General features: G+C 48.7%; 1 pseudogene; it reads right to left on the bottom strand.

Moving 5' to 3' along the window:
- Positions 1–1,433: 1,433 nt before the first annotated feature.
- Positions 1,434–21,777, bottom strand: LOC136662457 (E3 ubiquitin-protein ligase Topors-like; annotated as a pseudogene).
- Positions 21,778–21,780: the final 3 nt, after the last annotated feature.

The raw sequence follows: 21,780 nt of genomic DNA, 5'->3' as shown, positions 1-21,780 counted from the left end.
CGTGAGTGACACCCAACTGCAGGATGCAGCACATGTCCCATTGGCACCACTATGCCAGTGCTGGAAAGCACTGACATAAGGGGTTAGGATTGCGCCCTAAGACTTATTTCTGAGTAGACACGCATAGGATTGTGCTATTATTGTCATGTGTAGTTTGAGCCTGGCCACCAGTGCCATATAACGGCTCTTTGGCTGCAATCTTATACACACTTGCCTGGGAGTAAGACCCACTGAACTCAGGAGGAATTGATTCTGAGTAGAAGACTGCCCTACTCACTTCATGAAGTGCTCTTTCTCTCACTTAAGACATGGCCTTAGCCCTAAATGATTATTTATTTATTAGATTTATATACTGCTTTTCTAATAACCCAAAGCGGTGTACTGCAGACAAAAAACATAGATTACACATTAAAATCAATTGTTAAAACCATAAAAAAACCCATTAAAACAGTTTAAAAGATACCATTAAATGAGCAGATCAAAATATCAGCACCATAAAAGTGTACAAGGGGTCCCTAAGGAGTGCCTCCCTCCCCAAAGGCCAGGCCAAATATGTGGGTCTTCAAACCCACCTAATTTACATTCCTTGCGCCTCTTCAACTGTTGTTGTTTGTGTCGTGCCGCTAACCTCTTGTTATTGCTCATAAAAGTGGATCGCATTAGGCATGTCCTGTTATGACTTTGCAAGCCTTTTCAGCCCCTTCTCTTAATCCCCAGCTGCCTCACTGATAGCTGCTAATAGTTCCCATCTCTCCTGCTGACTTACTTGCTCAGCGGGAGAAGCACTGGAGTGGGCAAGAATGCGCAGGCCTTCCACTGGCATTGCTGGCAGCATGTCAAGTGGCAGGCTTTCGGAGTGTCTGGTGCTGACTGCTTTACGGCAGTCACCGCCAATGCAGGGGGCACTCCACCCGCAGATGGCATGCATAGGCTTGGCTCTTGATTCTGTAACATGATGACATTGCTCACTTCCTTCTTGCAACCCACATTCTTTGTGAAGACCACACCTTATCTCCCCCCCCCCCACAATTCCTTATGGGAACCAGGCTTATGTGTAATTGAAACAGCAGTATATGCTTCTGTGATTTACCCCTGGTCTCTATCCCCCTTCCCAGCCTCTGTCGTCTCCCTTGTGTCAATATCTTGATTGGAAGCTCCTCAGGGTGGAGACTTATTTCTTTTCATTCTGCATAAAGCATCACGTCCATTGATGGGACCCTATGCATCAGTATTCTTCAACCTTGGGACTGGGACCCCAGTGGGGTCACGAAGTCTTGGTTGTGGGGTCACGGCAACTTACAGAAATGAAAAAGGTTGAAGATCGCAGGACTACTAGAGCACCACCAGGCAAAGAGGAAAGCATCTGGTGTAAACTAGGAGATGGTCTCCCAGTCCTGCTCAGGTTCTTGGCAATTGTGCTAAAATAGCTTTCACTAGCGCCAGGCTTCATTGGGGACGTTTTCGGCTCTCTCATAAGAATATTTGGTTACAGTGAACAAGGCTGGAAGGGCATAACAGGGGCAGAGAGAAGGCTACAACAGGGGCAGGGGTGGATTGGGTCCCGGGGGAGGATAAGACCAATGCTGGGTCCCCAATCCCATTATTCATTCATTTGGGTCATGGCACAAAGAGGACTGAAGACCACTGATATAAACACAGAGGGAAAAGTCATGCTAGTAACTGTCAACGTCACCACAAAAAGGCCAAAACAGGGATGTGACAAGACCAACGATCTCCCTGGGTCAGATGGCAGAGTAAAGGGACTGCCCTAAGAGGATGAAATGGAAAAGCCACCAGCTGATTTGTTGCAATACAGTCTCTTCCAATACAGCTGCTCCCATGCTTCTCCTTGCTTGTGCCTGCTTCTGTGCATGGAGCAATGACATCAAGCTTGCAAGGAGTTGGGGACATGTCAATCAGATGACACCTTGTGATCTTCTTTCCCCCTTTTAAGTTTCTAAAACAAAAGCTCTGTTTTTCCAAAGGAAAATGGTTAATGATTTTTTCAGCAGTCCCCTTCTTTTGTAAGTATTGCTCAGGTGCCAAGTGACAGGTCTTTAGTCTTTCCCTGTCACCTTTGTGGCCCAGCCTTCTTTATGTAGCCTTGAGAGATCTGGCAGTCTGAGGGTGGTCTTATCTGGGTGGCTTCCAGAACCAAGTGTGAAACCCTGGGCAGTGTGAGAGTGTGGGGAGTGACACCTACCCTTTCCTCCCCTGGGAGGTCTGAGAGAAACAAGAGGTTCTGTTGTGTGGCCTTGCACTTGTCCGCGATGTTCACCTGTTGAGGTGAGAGTAAAGGACTGGGAAGAATCAAAGGCAGATGCCCCTTGCTCAACATCTCTCTCAAGGAGAGCAAAGGGATCATGCCAAGGACAGAGACAAAATGGTACAGGGTGAACTTCCATCTCGGTCAGCTCCTTCACCTTCCATGGTGTTCCTGCTGGTTGTGTGGAAACGGAGGTGGTAAATTTGCAAGATGGTCTTCAAGCGGACCACCCTGTAGTTGAAAGAGAACACAAGCTTTTGAGTTACAGAGGATTCTTCACCAGGTCAATAAATATCCAGGAGTGGAATCAATGCAGTGAGATGTCTTCTTACTAGAGAGCGGTGAGTATTTCTTGCAGGTTCTCAGGTAACTGAGCTGAAGTGGGGAGGGGGGCTCATTTATTGCTACAGGTGAGAGACAACGGTTTATTTTTCCAGATTTCAGTGTTTTCCAAAGGCAAGAGTGCAGAAAGCGGTGTTATGCATTTGTATTCAAAATTGACATTATAAATTATAATTGCTTAAAAAATGTACGAGGTAGGGGATATAGACAGTATAGTGTCAGCAGATGCAGCCACTGTCATTACCCAGGCACCTCCATTAAATAATAAATAAAAAACCAAATAAAATGGTTTTATTTTTTCACAGATTTCGGGTTCTTTCTTTCTTTCTTTCTTTCTTTCTTTCTTTCTTTCTTTCTTTCTTTCTTTCTTTCTTTCTTTCTTTCTTTCAAAAGCGAGTACAGAAAGTGGTGTCATGTGTTTTTATTTCGTTATCACCATTTTCTCCCACCTCTAGTCATTGCACAAAATCTTTTGCTGTCTCTCAGGCTTTTTGGGTTGAGAGTTCAGGTCTAGCGCTGATCTTCAATATGGGAATGGGAGTGTTCTAAGTGCACCCCTGTTTTTCCATCTGTAATGTTTTAATGGCATGGCACGGGCTCATCTTTTAAGTGGTGGCTCTCTTATTTTTAGCAATAGTGATGCAGTAGTAAGTTTTAAAGTCCCAGAAACATCATGTCCGTCCAACAGCCACACAAACCACTAAGACAACAACAGCAACAACAACTCTACTTTGGCCATCTTCATTATTAAAGTGTTTCCTTCTCCTGCCACTGGTAGTCATGAAATGGTACCCATTCAGGCCACCCCATCAAAGCTGCCACGGTCTGATGGTCTCACCAGGACCCATGAAAGGATCAGCCATGGACCTGATTAGGCTAATATAGCCAGTGAGCCCCCAGTGGAGATTTGAACCTGGACCTTGCTGTTTCCAACCCTACACCAACCAGGTCTTAACAGAGGGCAACAGGAACCTTATCAGTGTCTGGCGAAGCCTGGGAAACAAACAAGTGAAAGTTCTGGTCCCTTTCCCATGTAGCAAAGCCCAGACCCAGAAGCGGCTTCTCAGTTGGTAAAGGGGTCTTTGCTGACATCTACAGCTGAAGGTGTGCATTTATCTTCTTTCTTGCCTTGGGGGTGGGTTCTGTCGCCGCCTGCTGGTCAAACTTGAAATTAGGGTTTCTTTCTTTCTTTCTTTCTTTCTTTCTTTCTTTCTTTCTTTCTTTCTTTCTTTCTTTCTTTCTTTCTTATTGAGTCCTGGGAGAGTTAGGACAGACCAAAGAAAATATTTGTTTACCCAGCGTGTAGTTGGTCTGTGGAACTCCTTGCCACAGGATGTGGTGATGGCATCTGGCCTAGACACCTTTAAAAGGAGATTGGACAAATTTTTGGAGGAAAAACCCATCACAGATTACAAGCCGTGATGGGTATCTGCAACCTCCCGGTTTTAGAAGTAGGCTACCTCTGAATGCCAGATGCAAGGGAGGGCACCAGGATGCAGATCCCTTGTTGTCTTGTGTGCTCCCTGAGGCATCTGGTGGGCCACCATGACATACAGGACTAGATGGGCCTTTGGCCTGATCCAGTGGGGCCCTTCTTGTGTTCTTAAGTAGGAGATAGTCTCCTCATCCAAAGCTTGCAGCAGACATATTCTCTGTCTCTTCTCACTGCTCTGCTTGGATCTACCAAAGCTCAGCTGGAAAACGAGGGAAGATTGGCAGTTCCATTTGCATCAGAGTTCCACTCGGCAGGAGAAGGATCTCAACATGTCACATGGTAGGATCTGTGCCTTGCATAGCCCTGCCGTGAAATGCCACCCTCTGTCCTGGGATAAGCTTCCATTAAGCTATTTAATATTAAAATCGCACCTCGGGCCATCAAGGACCTCATTCCTGCTTTATTCAGAGTCTGATTGACATTATCCAAGGAGAATAAACTGCCTCTAGCAGATGTTGGATCTTAACTCCCCCTCCCCACCCCTCTGGCTCTACCCAACCTCTTGTTTCATCAAGTGAGCACCATGTAGCAGCCAAAATGATTGGCAGGACAGGGCACACACCTGGCCCACTGGAAAAACCCAGGGCTGTATTCACTAAAGCTTGGGGGAATTCTTAGGAGTGGACCTCAACAGGTGGGAAACCCTGGCCTCTGAGCGTCCTGCTTGGAGGCAGGCTGTGCAGCATGGCCTTTCCCAGTTTGAAGAGACACTTGGCCAACAGACTGAGGCAAAGAGGCAAAGAGGCAAAGAAGGAAGGCCCATAGCCAGGGAGACAGACCAGGGACAGACTGTACTTGCTCCCAGTGTGGAAGGGATTGTCACTCCCGAATTGGCCTTTTCAGCCACACTAGATGCTGTTCCAGAACCACCATTCAGAGCACAATACCATAGTCTTTTGAGACTGAAGGTTGCCAACAGGGGGAAGTCAGCTGACAATGACAGCATTTATTTAACCCCCTGGCTGTGCAGACAAGGGAGCCCGGGAGAGAGACTTTTCTCCAGCTCTCTATCACTCCGGTTGCTGCAAATTAGTTATAATAGTAGGTTTTGAAATACCAAGACTGAGGAAGAATACAGTTGAAGCTGTGCTCTCCGCAGGGTGAGCCAGAGCAGAAGTTTTGATGAAATTGTGCTACCAGCAAACTAGCAGGAGAGGAGGAAGAATGGGATGCAAAGTGGATTTTGTTAGCCATTCACTCCCTGGAATGTTGCTTCAGGATGTAACACCTCTCACAATGAAGGCCAATCAATCCCTACGGCTGAGCCAAATAAGAAGGGAGTTGGCTGCCCCAAGCCTTTGCAACACACCCAGAAGTGCCCTTCTTTGGGCACTTTCCCCCCAACAAAAATGATACCCACACTTGTGCAGGCGGCCCTTCTTCTGATGGGCCATGGGAGAGTGTGTGTGTGACCTTGTCGCTGAGGCAACTGCACCAACACTCTCTGTTCTGCTGAGCTCCGGTGTGGGTGTTGAAGCTGCCGCAGTGCGGCGTGGCAGACTGGGAATGACAGCCCCACTTGCTTCACGGGGGATGGTTGAATCCACCACAGGGGGTGGCTGCCTTCCTCACATTGATTTCCTTCTTTCTTAGAAGGACAGATGGCACGGTTAATCTCAGCACATTATGGGGCACCTTCTGGGCCCTGCCTTTTTGCAATTAGACCCATCCTCTACCCTACCCTGGTAGCAGATTCTCCCCTTTTTTGTTTTCAATGGTTGGCATCATGGGCCATTGGGGCGCAATCCTATTTTGCGCTGGAACAGGCAAGCCAGGAGGCTTGCGCTGTATCCAGCGCAAGATAAAGCACCACAGTGGTTCAGCCAAAGGTAAGGGGAAACTTACTCAGTGTGTAGTTAGTCTGTGGAACTCCTTGTCACAGGATGTGGTGATGGCATCTGGCCTGGATGCCTTGAAAAGGGGATCGGACAAATTTCTGGAGGAAAAGTCCATCACGGGTTACAAGCCTTGATGTGTATGTGCAACCTCCTGATTTTAGAAGTGGGTTACCTCTGAATGCCAGATGCAAGGGAGGGCACCAGGATGCAGGTCTCTTGTTCTCTCGTGCACTCCCTGAAGCATCTGGTGGGCGGCTGTGAGATACAGGAAGCTGGACTAGATGTACCTATGGTCTGATCCAGCGGGGTTGCTCTTATGTTCTTATGACAATCGGAGGGACAAACTGGGAGGAATAAGAGGGGAAAGAAATTGAAAAAATGTGCTCTGTTAGCTGTGACAGATTTTTGAGTCATCCCATACACATTTGGGGAGAAACTATTTTTGCACATTGGAAAATCTCGATCAGCTCTGGGAAATACATCCAACCAAAAATAAACCTGCAAGTCCTTGATAACCTTTGACTAGAAGCCCAAGACTGTGCCTGGGAGAGAGAAGCTTTCATTGTGAGAGCAAAGTCTACCCAGTAAAAGCCGTAGGTTCTATTTCCAGGTCGTGTTTCATGCGTCTGTCTCTCCGTATCTCATCCTTCCCAAAGGACACCTCAGACCAGGCATTTATTTTGTAATGAGGCTGTTCACAAGAAGCCACATTTAGAGCTGTACGAGGAGCTGACTGCATGAAGCCCAGCACAAAGATAATTGGAAACATTAAGGGCGCCGTAATGAAAGCTTTTCTGAATGGACATGCTGGTGAATCACAACATGACAGGTTTGGTCCAGCAGAGGAGGTGGGTGGGTGGGTGGATGGAGTCTATTTAGAGAGCCACACAAAGCCTGTACATTTTTGAATGGAGCAACACTGGCATGGGCTTGTAATACAAATGTTCACTGATTGTGATGCTCGCTGTCATTGGGATTCAAGGACCCTTATGCCAGCTCGTACTAAAGGGGGGGTAAAGGGATGATTGACAGTGCTGGGAAAGTGGTTAGAGAAGTCTTCAACCCTTTGTCAGGGAGCAAAAGTCAGAAGAATGAGGACCCAGTTTGTCATCAGCGGTGCTGCAGGTAGCAGACTGTCACTCACAAAGGGCCCAATCCAACCCAACTTTCCAGTGCTGGTGCAGCCATGCTAATGGGGCGTGGGCTGCATTCTGTGTTGAAGGGGGCAGTCACAGAGGCCTCCTCAAGGAATCTTTGTTCCTTACCTCGGTGCTGCATCAGTGCTGGACAGTTGGATAGGATTGGACCCAGCACCACTGGTTGCGGGGGACGGAGAGTGTCACCTCCATGCCACCTTGTTCTGGCTACTGATCCCTTCTTGCCTCCTATATAGTTTGAACATTGTACCACTTTCAGACAATGCTCCATTTCTGGCTCTGATGAATCTCTCTTGGGGAATGTGAAATTCCTTTCCTGCTGAATAGACCACATTGAGTTCCCTGGTTTGTCAGAGAGCGTTTATCTTATGGCCCAGTCCTATCTGGGCATTCTGTGGCCTGAACATGCATTCTGTCCCTGGAAGGCCGGGGTCGCTGGCATAATAATAATAATAATAATAATAATAATAATAATAATAATAATAATAATAATAATAATAATAATAATAATACAGGTATTTATATACGGCCTTTCTTGGTCTTTATTCAAGACTTTATTCAAGGCGGTTTACATAGGCAGGCTTATTAAATCCCCATAGGGATTTTTACAATTGAAAGAAGGTTCTATCTTCCAAGAACCACAACATTCAGGTGTTACTTTCTTGATCTGGTTTCACATTCTGGCCTCCATCCACCCACGCTCAGAGCAGATGGAATAGCTCAGCTCAGCTTATCAGCTGCTTCAAGGTCGCACGGTGCCGGTGGCCTCGAACTGGCGACCTTGTGGATGTTATCTTCAGGCAAATGGAGGCTCTACCCTCTAGACCAGACCTCCTGCCCATGGCAGCCCACAGCTGTGACATGCAGAGTGGGGCCACCGGTGCAAATAGCTGGCACCCCATCCTTGCTTCCTGAAGTGGTAGCTACTGCTGGTGCCAGTGAGTTGGCAGTGGGGCTGAGTCACGGGTGGGGAGGGGGAGGATCAGGGCAGGGAGGGGGAGAAATGGATGTGTGTCCGGCTAGGGGGAGGGTGGATCCAGCTGCATTCACACATACTGGATCTTATCTCCATAAACCCACCTGGAATGCCCCCAGTTCTCCTGTTCCCCACTTGCCCGCCACCGGGACCACCCTCCACCTGCCCTCCCCCTGCCCTGCAACGTCTTCCTCCTGCCTCCTCTCCACCCACCCCAGAGCCTTGCATTGGCCGAGCTCAGACGATGCAAGACTCCCTCCCCATGCTGGTGCGGAGGCTGAGTTCAGCCTCCGTGGGCCAGCATGCATCCACGGGCCGAGATTCTGCAGACCTTGGCTGTGAAGCTGGGGCCCTGTAAAAGGAAAATGCTTCCAATGGGGCCCTGCAGCCCCTGGCACAAGCCAACGCTCCTGGTGCAAAGCCCAGCAGAGAAGCCCTGCTCCAAGTGCCTGCCTGTCCCTTTGATGGCTTCAAGCAGCCCCTCACCCCCATGAGGCTTCCCCTTGCCTTTTATGGGCATGTGGTCTGCATTCCGTCCCCCGCCCTCCAGGCTCTCAGGTGCCATCTTTGACTAGGCCGCATCCTGCATTCTTGGTTCATTGTCAAGTGGTGCAACTTGCTCTTACCACCGTACAACGCAGGGGTGTCCAACATAAGGCCCATGGACCGAAGGTGGACCCCCCAGAAGCCATTCATCTGGCCCTCCCATTATAATTGGGCCCTCTCTGTGTGATAATTGGGCTCTTTTGTATATTGACTCAGTTTCTCTTCTGTCATTCGCACCCAATGAGTTTCTGTGTGAGAACAAAGTGCTTTTTGGTGGTCATTGTCTGCTTAATGATGTCACTTTCTGCTTAATGACATCCCTCTCTGCTCAATGATGTCACTTCCAGCCCTCAGCAGGTGCCATGAATGCCAGCTTTAATGATCTAAGCATCACTCTGCTTAATGATGTCACTCTCTGCTCAATGATGTCACTTCCGGCCCTCAGCAGGCGCCATGAATGCCAGCTTTAATGATATAAGCATCACTCTGCATAATGATGTCACTCTCTGTTCAATGATGTCACGCCTGGCCCTCAGTGGGTGCCATGAATGCTAGCTTTGGCCCTTTGTATAATAACAGGATTGAGCAAATGATGTCACTCTCTGCTTAATAATGTCACTTTCCACTTAGTGACGTCACTTTCCACTTAATGACGTCACTCTCTGCTTAATGATGTCATTTTCTGCCTAATGGCATTGCTTCTGTTTAATGATGTCACTCTCTGCTTAATGATGTCACTACCATGCCCTCAGCAGGCGCCATGATTGCCAGCTTTGGCCCTCTGTATGAAACAAGTTTGACATCCCTGGTATAACAGGTCAGGGATCGAGTAAATCACAGAACATGTAACAGCAGCAGTGGATTGGATTAGAACAGCGGCATCTCTTAACAGAACATTATTTCTGCAACGCCTGTGACATTGACCAGACCTTGACGCTGATGGTGTCACAGAGCAGAACTCTTCAGAATGGTTCTGGGACATCTCCATTTTGATCTGTGAGGTGATCCTATTAGGGCTTATTTGCACTTTCAAAGATAAAATCACTTGGAACCTTATCAAACTGGATGTTGCTATCTCAGCAGTTAGGGGATATAGCAGGAGCCTTGTGCGGTCCAGCTGAATTTCAACTGGTGAGGCCTGAGGACTGTGATGCTTGAGGAACTGCATCCCACCGCTTGTTTACTCAAAGCTTGCCCCTCTTGACTCATAACCTTGTGCAGGAGAAGGTTGACTGGTTAAATCCAGACCATGCAAGATGGGGTTGTGGTCCCAGACACCCCCAAAGAAGCAATCCTGAGGCCATGCCTAAAGACATTTCCGGGAGGCCTTGGAAGTTTTCTGAAGCTAGTATTTCCTTACCCAGAATTAAGAATACTAGTTCTTTACCCAGCATGTAATTAATCTGTGGAACTCCTTGCCACAGGATGTGGTGATGGCACCTGGCTTAGCTGTCCTTAAAAGGAGATTGGGCAGATTGATGGAGGAAAAGCTGCATGATGACCATTTGCAACCTCTAGGTTTTAAAGGTGGCCTAATGCCAGAAGCAAGGGAATGGCAACAGGATACAGGTATCTTGTTGTCTTGTGTGCTCCCAGAGGCATTTATGATATACAAGAAGCTTGACTAGATGGGCGCTTGGCCTAACCTAGCAGGGCACTTCCTATTTCTTAAGTTCTGAAGGTATTGGCTGTTCATAAATCTTCCCCTCCTGGATAAGGTTCTCAGGCAGATAGTGGTATGCAATTTTTAGACATTTGTGGGTGACCCTGACCATCTGGATTCATTTTAGTATGGCTTCCCCCTGAAAATGGCTTTGGTTACTCTGATGGTTTATACTGGAAAGAATATCTTTCTGTCTCTAGGCATTGACCTTTTGCTTTCCTGGGGCTGTGAATGAAAGCTCTCAACCCATTGTCATGTCATGAAGGAAGGTGATTCCCCATCATTGTCCAGGACTTTAATGTGACTGGTAAAAATGTGCCTGGTGCTCCAGGTGGACCTGGTGGTGCTCAAATCAGGGAGAAAAGGTAGGGAGAAGCTTAATGAAATCCATACATCTCACTCTGGCTTCCCCCAGTGTTAGCAAAATTATGTCCAAGGCTGGCCATCCATGAAGCTGGCTGAAGTAGTCATTTCAGATGGCCAACCACCACCTCTGTAGATCTTTCTCCTGCACCATGGATTTGAAAAGGAAGAATGGAAGTGCAGAGGAGACTCCTCTCTTCCATACTTCCTCCTACACCCCATTTCCTTTTCAAATCCATGGCCCAAGAGGATGAGGAGCAGCAGCAGTGAAGACCGGTACATCACCTGATAAGAAGGTGGCATTTGATGCGCTCCTTCAGGCCCCAGGGGTTCTTGTCCCACCTCCTAGCTTAGCCACTAAGTACAGCTGTTCACAGCAAAAGGTCAGGGAGCCTGAGCTTCCTCTGGCCCCCTGTAATTCAAACACTTGGGGTGGGATGGACCGCATTCAACCCATATTGCATACTGACCACATAGAAGGACAATGTTAATACTCCTTAAAAACCTTGCAGGAGAAACGGCCTCCTAATGTGTACACCTCCCACAGCTTCCCAAATGATTGAAAAGATTGACGATAATGGAGCATTATCTGCATGCCCCTGTGCCTCTTTAAGTGATGCGAGCAGCTGTGATTTCTTGCTTATTGCAGAAATCATGTTCTGTGAATGAAAGAAAGAGTGGAAAAAACCGAATCGCCACACACCCTTTGGGCTGCTTCTTATGCATTTTGAAGCTCCCAGAGTGACATCACCGCTCTTTATAAGGGGGCTGCATTCTCTGTTGTGTTCAGTGCTGTGGTGGGCGCACATGGGCAGGAAAAACACCACCTCGTTGTTGCCTTGCCTCCAACAGGCTGCTTGTCTCTTGGGCTCAGCAAGAGTCGAGGCGAGATCGGCTTTGTTTTAAATCGGTCCTATGCTAGATAGATAGAAACACACCATGGGACCTTTGCACCAGCTCCAAAGGAAGCTCCCCAGATGACTACAAGAAGCAGGTAAGAAAATGTGACGAAATGCCTTGTCAAGCCTCACTCTAAAGTCAGGAAAATCAGATTTGTCTTGAAGATAAGCAGAGTCACTGAAACAGATGCAAAATACCATTTTTTTTGGTCTCTCCAGGAACCAAGACTTTTGGGGCAAAGAAAGCATTTATAGGGCTTTTTATATGTGATACAAAAGTCTGTATCTATATAACAACTCTCTTTACTCAGGTATGCCTTAACATGTGGATGAGTGTACCCGGGTTCAGTTTTGTAGTTCAACCAACATCGGATGCTGTTTGTACATGCCTTGGAGTGAAACGTGTGAACAATTGTGCCCAGGTGCAAACTAGAAATGACAGGCTACACTGATGTACAGTTTAACATATGACCAGCTACGCAGGGAAGTTACGTTTTATATTTCTCAGTTTAATTCACTGCTTTGCGTAGGTGATCCAAAATGATTTGAAAATAACAACCAAAATCTACTCTGCTCTTGGTTCAATTCTGGGGTGAATCCTAGCCCATGGACCACATTTCCCAGCTCATGCACAAACTGAAGTCAGGAGAAGGGCAGTAGTTTAATGGTAGGGCATCTGCCTTTCATGTAGAAGGTTTCAGTTTCAATCATCCACATCTCCACATAAGGCAGAGAAAAATTCTTGCCTGAATGTCAAGTCTGTGTTGATAGTGCTGAAGTAAATAGGTAAATGATCTTCAGAAGGCAGTTTCCTATTATTTTTGGGGTGGGGCTATTTCATGTGCATATAACTAAATGGTAAGTGTCCTCTTTTAAAAAGTGAGTAGAGACTTAAACCTACCTAGAAATCAAATACACTGTCAAGGAAAATACTTCTAATCCCAGATATCTGACTTGGTAAGGAAGAAAATGCATTCTGTCATTTTAGAGTGATTTATATACTTATTTTATGTGAGCCTTACAACAGCCTTATAAGGTAGATTGGTATTTTTGTCCCCATGTTGCAGTTGGGAAGACTGAGGCAGAGAGAGAGAGAGAGAGAGAGAGAGAGAGAGAGAGAGAGAGAGAGAGAGAGAGAGAGAGTATGTTGCCTGAGACAGTGGCAGCTTGGAGAAGCAGTTTGTTACCTGGAAGAAACAGCTGGTTACTGCTGTGGGACACTTAAGGGGGGAGGGAATTCTTGCTCTTACCAGCAAGTATCAGGAAGTGGTGGAGGCAGGAAGCAAGTGCCCATTTGCTGATGGACTATCCCCTTTCACCGATGCCAGCAGCACACACTTGCACCAGCATTAGCTAGCCAAGCAACAACCATGCACTTTCATGTTGTTCACTGATATCCCTCCTGCCTCCACTGCCACGTCCAGGTGAGTACAAGAAGGAACAAGAATTCCCTTCTCCTAGTCCTACAGTAGAAGTTCTACAAGCAAACAGCACAAGTCTATACATGTCTACTCAGATTTCCCACTGATTTCAATGGGACTTACTCCCAGGTAAGTGTGTATAGGATTGCAACCGGGAAGCCCAATCGTATGCTTCCCGGCAATCGGAGGAACAGCAGTTGGTAGAGCTGCCGCCTTGTATGCCTGAAGATCTGAGGCTGCCAGTTCGAAACAACCGGAAGTGCCCAAGAACTGACGACACTCTGATATACTGATGAGCTGACCCTCGGTGGCAGAGAGGAGTTGCCGTCAAGTGGAACGTGGGAGGCGAAGGGCCAGAGAGAGGCCAGACCGGGAAGGAATCCAGCTGGAATGAGGAGTTCTATGGAAAGCTAGAACTATTCAATTGTAAAAACCCCTTCGGGGGTTTAGAACAGCCTGCCTACGTAAACCGCCTTGGATTAAAGTCTGAGGAGAAATCTGACCACCAAAGAAAGGAGGTATATAAATACCTGTATAAATAAATAAATAAATAAATAAATGAATAAATGAATAAATAAATAAATAAAATGGCTACCGCTCTATCCTGAGGGTGGGCAAAAGCCACCAGAGGTCTCCTTGGGGGAAGCCCCAGGCCCCACAATGGGGCTTCTCAAGTCTGTGCTGGCTATTTTACCAGTGTACTCTTGAGAAGCTCCATGTCGGGCTTCGCAGCCCAACACAGAAGATAGGATCCAGTAGAGGAGGCCTCTGTCCATCCACACCCCTCCTGCCCCAAGCCCTCCTCTCGTTCTGCCCTTCCCTCTGCTCCAGGACACCTTCCCCCTTGTCTGAAACAGCTGCACTGCGCCGCCACTTACTGCAGGCCAGCGTCCTTCAGCGCTGGCCCCAGCGCCAACTAGCGCTGGCCCATTGCCAGCACTTCCTGTTCCCGCTGTGCTGTAAATGTGCTTTACTAGCACTGGTGCTGGGGCTTAGCACTGATGCTAAAGCCCAATTGGATTGGGCTCTGAGACTACTTAATGAGTTCATAGAGAGAAGAGGGGTTTGCGGCTTCCTGGCCAGCCTCCCACATTCATATTACATCTGCTCTCAGTCTCTATAACATTCAGTAGAGAGAGAAATGAATTCTGGACATGCCTAAAGGGAACTGGATCTCTGACTGATATCCCATGTTTCAAATCAGAGATCTGGCCCCAAGCACAAAATTTTGGGGACGAGCCTTGGTTCCAATTAAGCTTTGTCACAATTTCTTTCCATTTACTTAAAGCCCACTCGAGATATGCTCTGTGTATATCTTCCGAAATTCAGCCTTTTGTCTGCATGCTTGTTTTTTTCCCCCAACAGTGACTGCACTTGAGACCTTACAAAAATGAGCAATTTCAGGAAGGAAGTTTAACACTAAGCAGTTGGTTTGCAATGTATTCATGTTAGGATCAAAGCTCTGCAGAGTTTCTTTGCCAGTGGTGGCACCAAGACCAGGATGCTCTAAGCCAGGGGTGCCCAAACCCCGGCCCTAGGGCCACTTGTGGCCCTCAAGGCCTCTCAATGCGGCCCTCAGGGAACCCCCAGTCTCCAATGAGCCTCTGGCCCTCTGGAGATTTGTTGGAGCCCGCACTGCCCCGAAGCAAATGCTCTCAGAGTGAGGGCGACTGTTTGGCCTCTTGCGTGAGCTGTGGGATGAGGGCTCCCTCCACTGCTTGCTTTTTCATGTCTGTGATGCAGTAGCGGCAGCAAAGAAAAGGCCAGCCTTGCTTTGTGCAAGGCCTTATATAGGCCTTGAGCTATTGCAAGGCCTTCATTCATTCATACAAGTTCATCTTTAATATATTCACTTATGTAAACATATGTAAATTTATTCAAATTTTAAATGTAAATTAATTCTTTTTTTTCCCCAGCCCCTGACATAGTGTCAGAGAGCTGATGTGGCCCTCCTGCCAAAAACTTTGGACACCCCTGCTCTAAGCCCTGGGGCTCAGCCTGACTTCTTGGCCCCTCTGCGCAGCCCCCCACCCCTGAATTGCCTTACCTCTGGCTCATTCCCACACCTGCATGGGTTCATCTCTGGCCTCCAGCTTGTCTTATCCCCTCTATGCATGCTACCTCGTAGATGGTGCCTTCCCACAGCACTCATTCTAGGGAGCTTGCAACCAACAGTTCCATAACCAGTTGGCAGTGACGTTAATATTTGCATCTGAATGTTTCTTTTATTTCATTCAAGAGTTTGCTAAGCGCTGAGATCAATGGCAAACCCCAAGTGACAACCTGGGGCCACCTTCAAGACGGTGGACCCAATCCTAACCAGCTTTTCAGCACTGATGCAGCTGTGCCAACAGAGTGTGCACTGCACTGGGGAGGGGGCATCCATGGAGGCCTTGGCAAGGTAAGGGAACACTTGTTCCCTTATCGGGACTGCATTGCTGCTGGAAAGTTGGATAGGATTGGGCTCAGTAGTGCTTGAGAGAGGTGGGTGAGGAAGCAGCTCTATCTTACCTCCTCTCCTTCACCCTTGTTCTTTCCCCACCTGATTTTCTCTTGTCCATTCTCTAATAACGATTGTGCCTGGATTACCTGTGAACTGCCCAAATAAAGACACAAGATGACTGCAATGGGATGACTGGGTCACTCTACCTGTGCACCCCTGAAAGAAGCACACTAGACAGAGGCTTTGGATAAAGGGACACTTTTATTAATGATTAAATGCAAACTGCAGCAGGGGTCAACTAAAAACTCCAACCCCCCCAGCATGCAGGTATCTAACCTGGGGGAAACAGAACTATCTGTCTACCTCCCCCATAAACATGGGAGTTATATCCCAACTAAAGCTAAACTCCGTCAGGGATTGAGCAAGCTTATCATAGCAAACCCCCACAAGGGGGGTTGAGGCAGCTGGACAGCACAGACCCCCCCCCCCCAGGCAAAACCTGGGGTGGCCCTAGCTTAATCCAGCCAAGGGGTTAGCCAGCCAATCTCACCGACCGGGCAGGCATCATCTGAGTGATTCTGGCTTACCCTGTGATCTTGTCAACCTCAAGATGTACAACGAAAAACATGTCTCCTGCCTACCCAACTGCACGCTACCTGCCTAAAGTGTCTGAAAGAGGAAAAAGCCAGGTATGGGAACTGGGGAAGCAACACCATCTCATGTTGGTCTGAGGTAGGTGAAAAAACTGCCAGCCAAAAGCCAATCAGGGTGGCAGCAAAAAAATTCCTACCCAGCCCCCAGAGGGACGACCAGCTAAGCCCAGACTGAGCCATTGGGAGGCCGGGAGGGGAAGATTCAAAACTGAAGATGGTTGGGCAGAACACACCCAGCCATTCTCAGCAGCCAAGCCCCAAACTGGCGTCAGCCAATCCAGTGCTCCAAATTTTGTGCCTTTTGTCCAGCGCACGAGCAATGAGGACTAAAGGGGGCGGCAACTAAAGGTAGTTGTGCCACCACCATAACTAATAATTATTTTATGCAGCAGGGATAACTCTACCCCCCTGAAGTGTGGGTCCCAAGGTGGGGACAGGGAATAACCTGTTTAAATTCCCCCTGGGTATAAAACCACTTGACTCCAGGCTGCGCTTCATAGCTCACCCCAAAGAGTCAAGGCAGCTTGACTCCAGGCTGCACTTGGTCATTGACCAAGTGCTCCCATCATAGCCAATCCCAAAGGGTCAAGGCAGCTGAACAGCACACACCAGGTGCAGTTGTAGTATAGTCCAGTCAAGGGGTTAGCCAGCCAGCCTCACTGATCCAAATAAGCATCATGTGAGTAGTACTGGCCCAGCTCCTGACTTTGCTGTGGACACCAAACTTGGATCCCGCACTAAACCCGCCATGTGGGGGGGGGTGTTAGCCTAGTGCTTAACCCCCACCACCGCCCCAAACTCGAGCAACAAGCTCCAAATTCCCTGCTATGAAAACATATCCGTCCCCCTGTTGGACAATTGGACCCCATCACATCTATGGAGGACCGTCCAATACCTGGATGAATAATGTGCCCCCCAAGTTGAGAAAACACCCTCCCCAAGTAGGAGTTCTCCAAGTAGGAGTTCAACTTGCACCTGCCCAGATCAACTCTCCTTGGGTTGCAAGCGCCCCTCCAGACCCTACGGAGAAGCAAGCTGGACCACAGGAAAATGACTCCTGGGATTCAATGCCTGATGGTATTTAAATCCCTGTGGACCCGCAGCCTCAGGGAGATGGTGCTCCTCTGGCACCGGTTGTTCTCCCCAAGATGGATCAGAGGGACATGAGGAGGTAGATGCATGTCCAGGTATTCCCACAATGTGGGCAGCAGTTGCCCCCAAAGCTTGGCAGCCCAGGAGACTTGAGCCACTCCACCCAAGCAGAGCTGGGTGCCAAGGCGACTTGTGCTTGCCCTCTTCCAGGCCCAGAAAAGGGCCTGGAAGTATTCCAGGTATTCACGGATAGAGTATTCATGGATGAGGACTCTCTCCAGGGACAGAAGGCAGGAAACTGCCAATAAACAGACAAAAAAAAAGTCAGTAAAGCGGCAATAACATCTGAGGAGTGACACTCCCTTGAATACTGACCAGAATGTAAAACAGCATGGCAAGGATTAGTGACCTGAGCCCCAAAACATGCTAACCCCTGGGCCGAATTGAAATGTGGGCCTGACAGGAACCCATAAGAACCTACACTCCCCACCTATGCATCCGCACATGGTGAAGAAGCATTACTGCATAGCTGCCATGCAGCCTTGACCAATGAAGGCCCAACAAGCTCTGTTAGCAAACAGTCACAGCCAAGGGGTCACTGCTGCAAGGCAGCCACACCAATGAAGGTCAGCTACTTACATATGTAGCCCTGAAACACCTTTGACCGCCATCTTCCAATTCATTGAATTGTCTCTTCGGGGAGCCCCAAACTGGCTGCAGTGGATGCAGCACCAATTTGTAGTAAGTGCAAACCGTAGAGACTAGGCGATAGGCTGAACACCAACAACCCCCTATGAAATAGGAAACGGAATTTGAACAGTGTCCATGGGGAACCGTTCCCGTGTAGGAATAAAGGGCCTATAAAACTGCCTCTCAAACTCGTGTAGACCTCATGTACTGGTCGAAGCCCAAGGTACCCAAAGAAGGTGTACTTTGTATCCTCCAGCGTGCCTGTCTTAGAGAACCTGAGTGTAATAATGGCTTCTTTGCCAGTGATGAATAGGTCACCAAACTGGAAGGCTCTTCCCGATAAGTCATTCTTGGAACCACGCAAAACTCTGTTGGAGTGAAAAGCACCAAAGAACATGAACAAAGAACATGAACAAAGAAGCAAGCAATCTGAAAGAGGGTCAAAAAACACAGGACAAAAAAAACCTCTGGCAAAGTTGCAATAAAAGATCTGGTGTAATGGGTTTGCACCCGTCAGGCACCTGTGGGATGGTTCTGCGGAAACCCTCTAGCATCTTCCAAATCCAAAAATCCCCAGAGAGATCCATGATGCCCTCAGCCTTGGAATAAAATGCCAGTGCTGCTGAATAGACCCTGAAGGAATGGATAGCAAAACCAGTATCTTAAAGATGTGACACGAATCTCATTATATGATCCGGAGGGCTAGCTCACAAATCGGGAATGGCATTCACCTGCCTGAATCTCAAAAATTCCTGTACTTTCCACATGTGATGGGTGGAGAGTGCCAGGGTGAGGCAAATTGCTTCCCTTACCCTTTCCTGCCAAGGGGCCAAAACCATTGAGGCATAGGGTCCGGTTCCACATGAGCCCAGAGCGTCAGCTCTCTGAACACTGGAACGCTGGAAACAAGAGAGGACATCGGCCAATCCGTTCTGCAGGCCAGGGACATGCCTTGTCAGGAGAATGCCTCCCCCACCAATCTCATCTGGAGGCCTTCTGAGGCCTCTAAAACTGGACAAGCGGGTGCCACAGTGGCAACTGTGGGTTCAACTCATGATTCCCTCTCAGGTGACTATAAGTTGTACTGACAGCAGACACATTATTGCCAGGGACCCCAGTACTGGGCAGGATGGGTAGTCAGCTGGTTTGGAGTGGGTTCAACCCCCACAAACCTGCTATGAATTTAACTCAACAGGAAAATGCTCCCATCAATCCTGCCCCTTTGCCCACACTTGTGACATGTGCGGAGCCCACCACGCTATCTCTTCGTGTGTCCCAAGATGGGCTGGTACAAGCAAGGCAATAAATCACCGGGTAACCCCGACAAAAGAGCTAGTGGGGCCATGGCACCCTGGGGCTGAAAAGGGAGCCAACTCCAGTTAAGTTGCCCCCTCTTTTGGATTGGCTTAGAACCTACCCAGATAGGGAGGATGAAGAGGATGCCGTTTATATTGAGGGTGGCTTTACTCACAGATTCCGTAGTCCTGCCCCACATCCTTCATGGCCTTCCTTAGCCAAGAACTTGTGTTCGATGGAGGGCATGGCGGAGGTGGTAAGGGTAAAGACTGAAAAAGAATGCGGGCAGGCCAGGTGGCCAGCTCCTTTCCCACACCACCTAGGGACAATCTGCAGCAGTGCCATACCTAGTGGGGCCCGCAGGTGCCAATGCTGCAGCTAGCCACCCTGGAGCCTGCAGCAAAGTTAAAAATGACTCCCCCAGTCACACCCAGAATTGACATCACTTCCAGGTGTGACGCTGCACCCACATTTTTTTTAAACTGTGAAATAAAAAAATCCACCGCCTCCCCCACTCCTTCTTGCTCACCCCCCAGGAGGCACAAGCGGCGAGTGGAGTCTCTGGCCGCTTGCACCCCTGCCTCCCCCACCCCCTTTCCTTCTTGCCCCCCAAGTCCCCTGGTCATCCCCCAAGCCCCAGAGCAAGGGGAGCAAATGGCCAGAGACTGCAATTGCCACTGCCCCTCTTGCAAAGACTGTCATTTCCCCCTGCACTTTTTGCAAGAGGTGCAAGCAGCAATTGCGGGGCCGGGAGGGGGGGGGCGCGGCGGGTTCAATTGTGCAAGTGGGCGGCCAGACTATTGCCTGGGTGGGTGGGTTCAATTGTGCAAGTGAGCGGCCCCCCAGGCACCCTGCAGCCCAGTGCAATTGCTGCTACCCCTGCACCCCCTCTAGCTACCCCACTTCTTTGAGCTTCCCTGTATTTTTTAAGGCTCAGAGGCGTAGCTAGCTGGAGCCGAGGGCAAAGTTAAAAAGGAACTCTCCACATCGCACCCGGAAGTGATGTCACTTTGGGTGTGACACCACACTCACATTTTCTTGTTTTAATTAAAAAAAAAATCAAAAAATCCACTGCCTCCCCTCACCCCCAGGCCTCCTCCTGCTCGTCCCCCAAGAGGCAAGAGTGGTGATTGAGTCTTTGGCCCCTTGCTCTGCCACCCCGCCACCCCACCCTCCTCCTGCTTGCCCCCCAACCCGTTGGCCCCTATGCCATCAGAGCAAGGGGAGCGAGTGGCAAGAAGCTGTGATTGCTGCTGCTCCTCTTGCAAAAGTTGCTGGTTTTTTTTTTTCAGAACCCCACAAATTGAATGGAGGTACAGAGGGCGAGTCATAACCCTGCCAAGCCATCCACATTCCCATGTGGGACTAAATATATCCATGCCACCGAACTCCGGGCCTAAGCCTCAGAAACTCCACGATGCAGCCGCCTCTTTGTCAATGCGACTGAGCTCTGAGCACGGGCTCTGGACCTTGTCGCGTTGTCCTGCCCCCGCAGCAACCGGCTAGCCAATCGCCTAAGAGTAGGGTTGCAGCAGCCTCGTGCATGTGACAAAATGCGACAGAGCATTACTGGGGCCACCGTGATTCTAGGAGGTTCGCCGGGATGCAGGTTCCCTTCCCCTCTCATTTTGCCGAACGGTAGAACTCCAAGGAACTCTACTGTCAAACTCTATTGCCCCCAGTATTGCCCTGACTTTCAATCGGTGTCACTTTCAATTCTAATGACAACTGGGGAACAAGATGAAGAGTGCTCAAGATCGCTCTTACAGAACTTCCGGAAGGTGCTACTGCACTCCACATTGTCCTGGGTTTTAATATCTAAATCGCTGGCACTGTCAATTGTTATTATAACTGGGGAAGGACATGGAGAGTAGGTGGCAAGATCTTTCTGGAGTGTCCCCTCCCTTCTCCTTTTCTTCATGTGGTGGCCTGTTGTGTCCGTGGCTTCTCCTTCATAGATAATCCGCACACTTGGGCTTGATCTTTTCTCTCTCTTGTTGTGCTGGACCTCTTCTCTTGGGTGCCTGCCTGAAAAGCTGGCGGTCTTTTCGGAATAGTCCCTGCAAGGTGGCAATGCCTTCTGAGGAGCCCTTTCTTCCTCTGTAGAAGAGGTGTCTTCATTTCCTCTACATACGTTCTCCAGATGATGAGTTTCGTGCTTTCCTTTCCTGCTGGATTTTTCAGATCTCTTCCTATCAGGACTCCAAGATCTGCTGCTGGATCGACTTCTCGATTTGGATCTTTCATAGTCATAATACCTGTTTTCATTATGACCTCTTGGACTATGTCTAAAAAAGGGCTGTGTTCCATAGCCTGGTTGGCAACCTTCAGTCTCGAAAGACTATGGTATAAGCCTACAGCACCCGGTATTCCCAGGCGGTCTCCCATCCAAGAATTAACCAGGCCTGACCCTGCTTAGCTTCCGAGATCACACAAGATCGGGCATGTGCAGGGTAATAGTTGGCAAGCAGATTGCCTTGAGCAGGGAGCTCTGGCCCAAGTCTGCTTTTTGTATGTTAATCCATGAGCCATGATCATGGATGCTTTTTCCACACCATGACACTTCCTCTTACGACACTCTGCTGCGAGAATGATGTACATGAGATTCAGATTTCCTTTTTCTGGATCTGTAGTCATAAT

Source organism: Tiliqua scincoides, chromosome 11 (assembly GCF_035046505.1).
Source record: "Tiliqua scincoides isolate rTilSci1 chromosome 11, rTilSci1.hap2, whole genome shotgun sequence".
NCBI lineage: Eukaryota > Metazoa > Chordata > Lepidosauria > Squamata > Scincidae > Tiliqua > Tiliqua scincoides.
The sequence above is the reverse complement of the archived record's forward strand: the minus strand, read 5'-3'. Positions and strand labels throughout refer to the sequence as shown.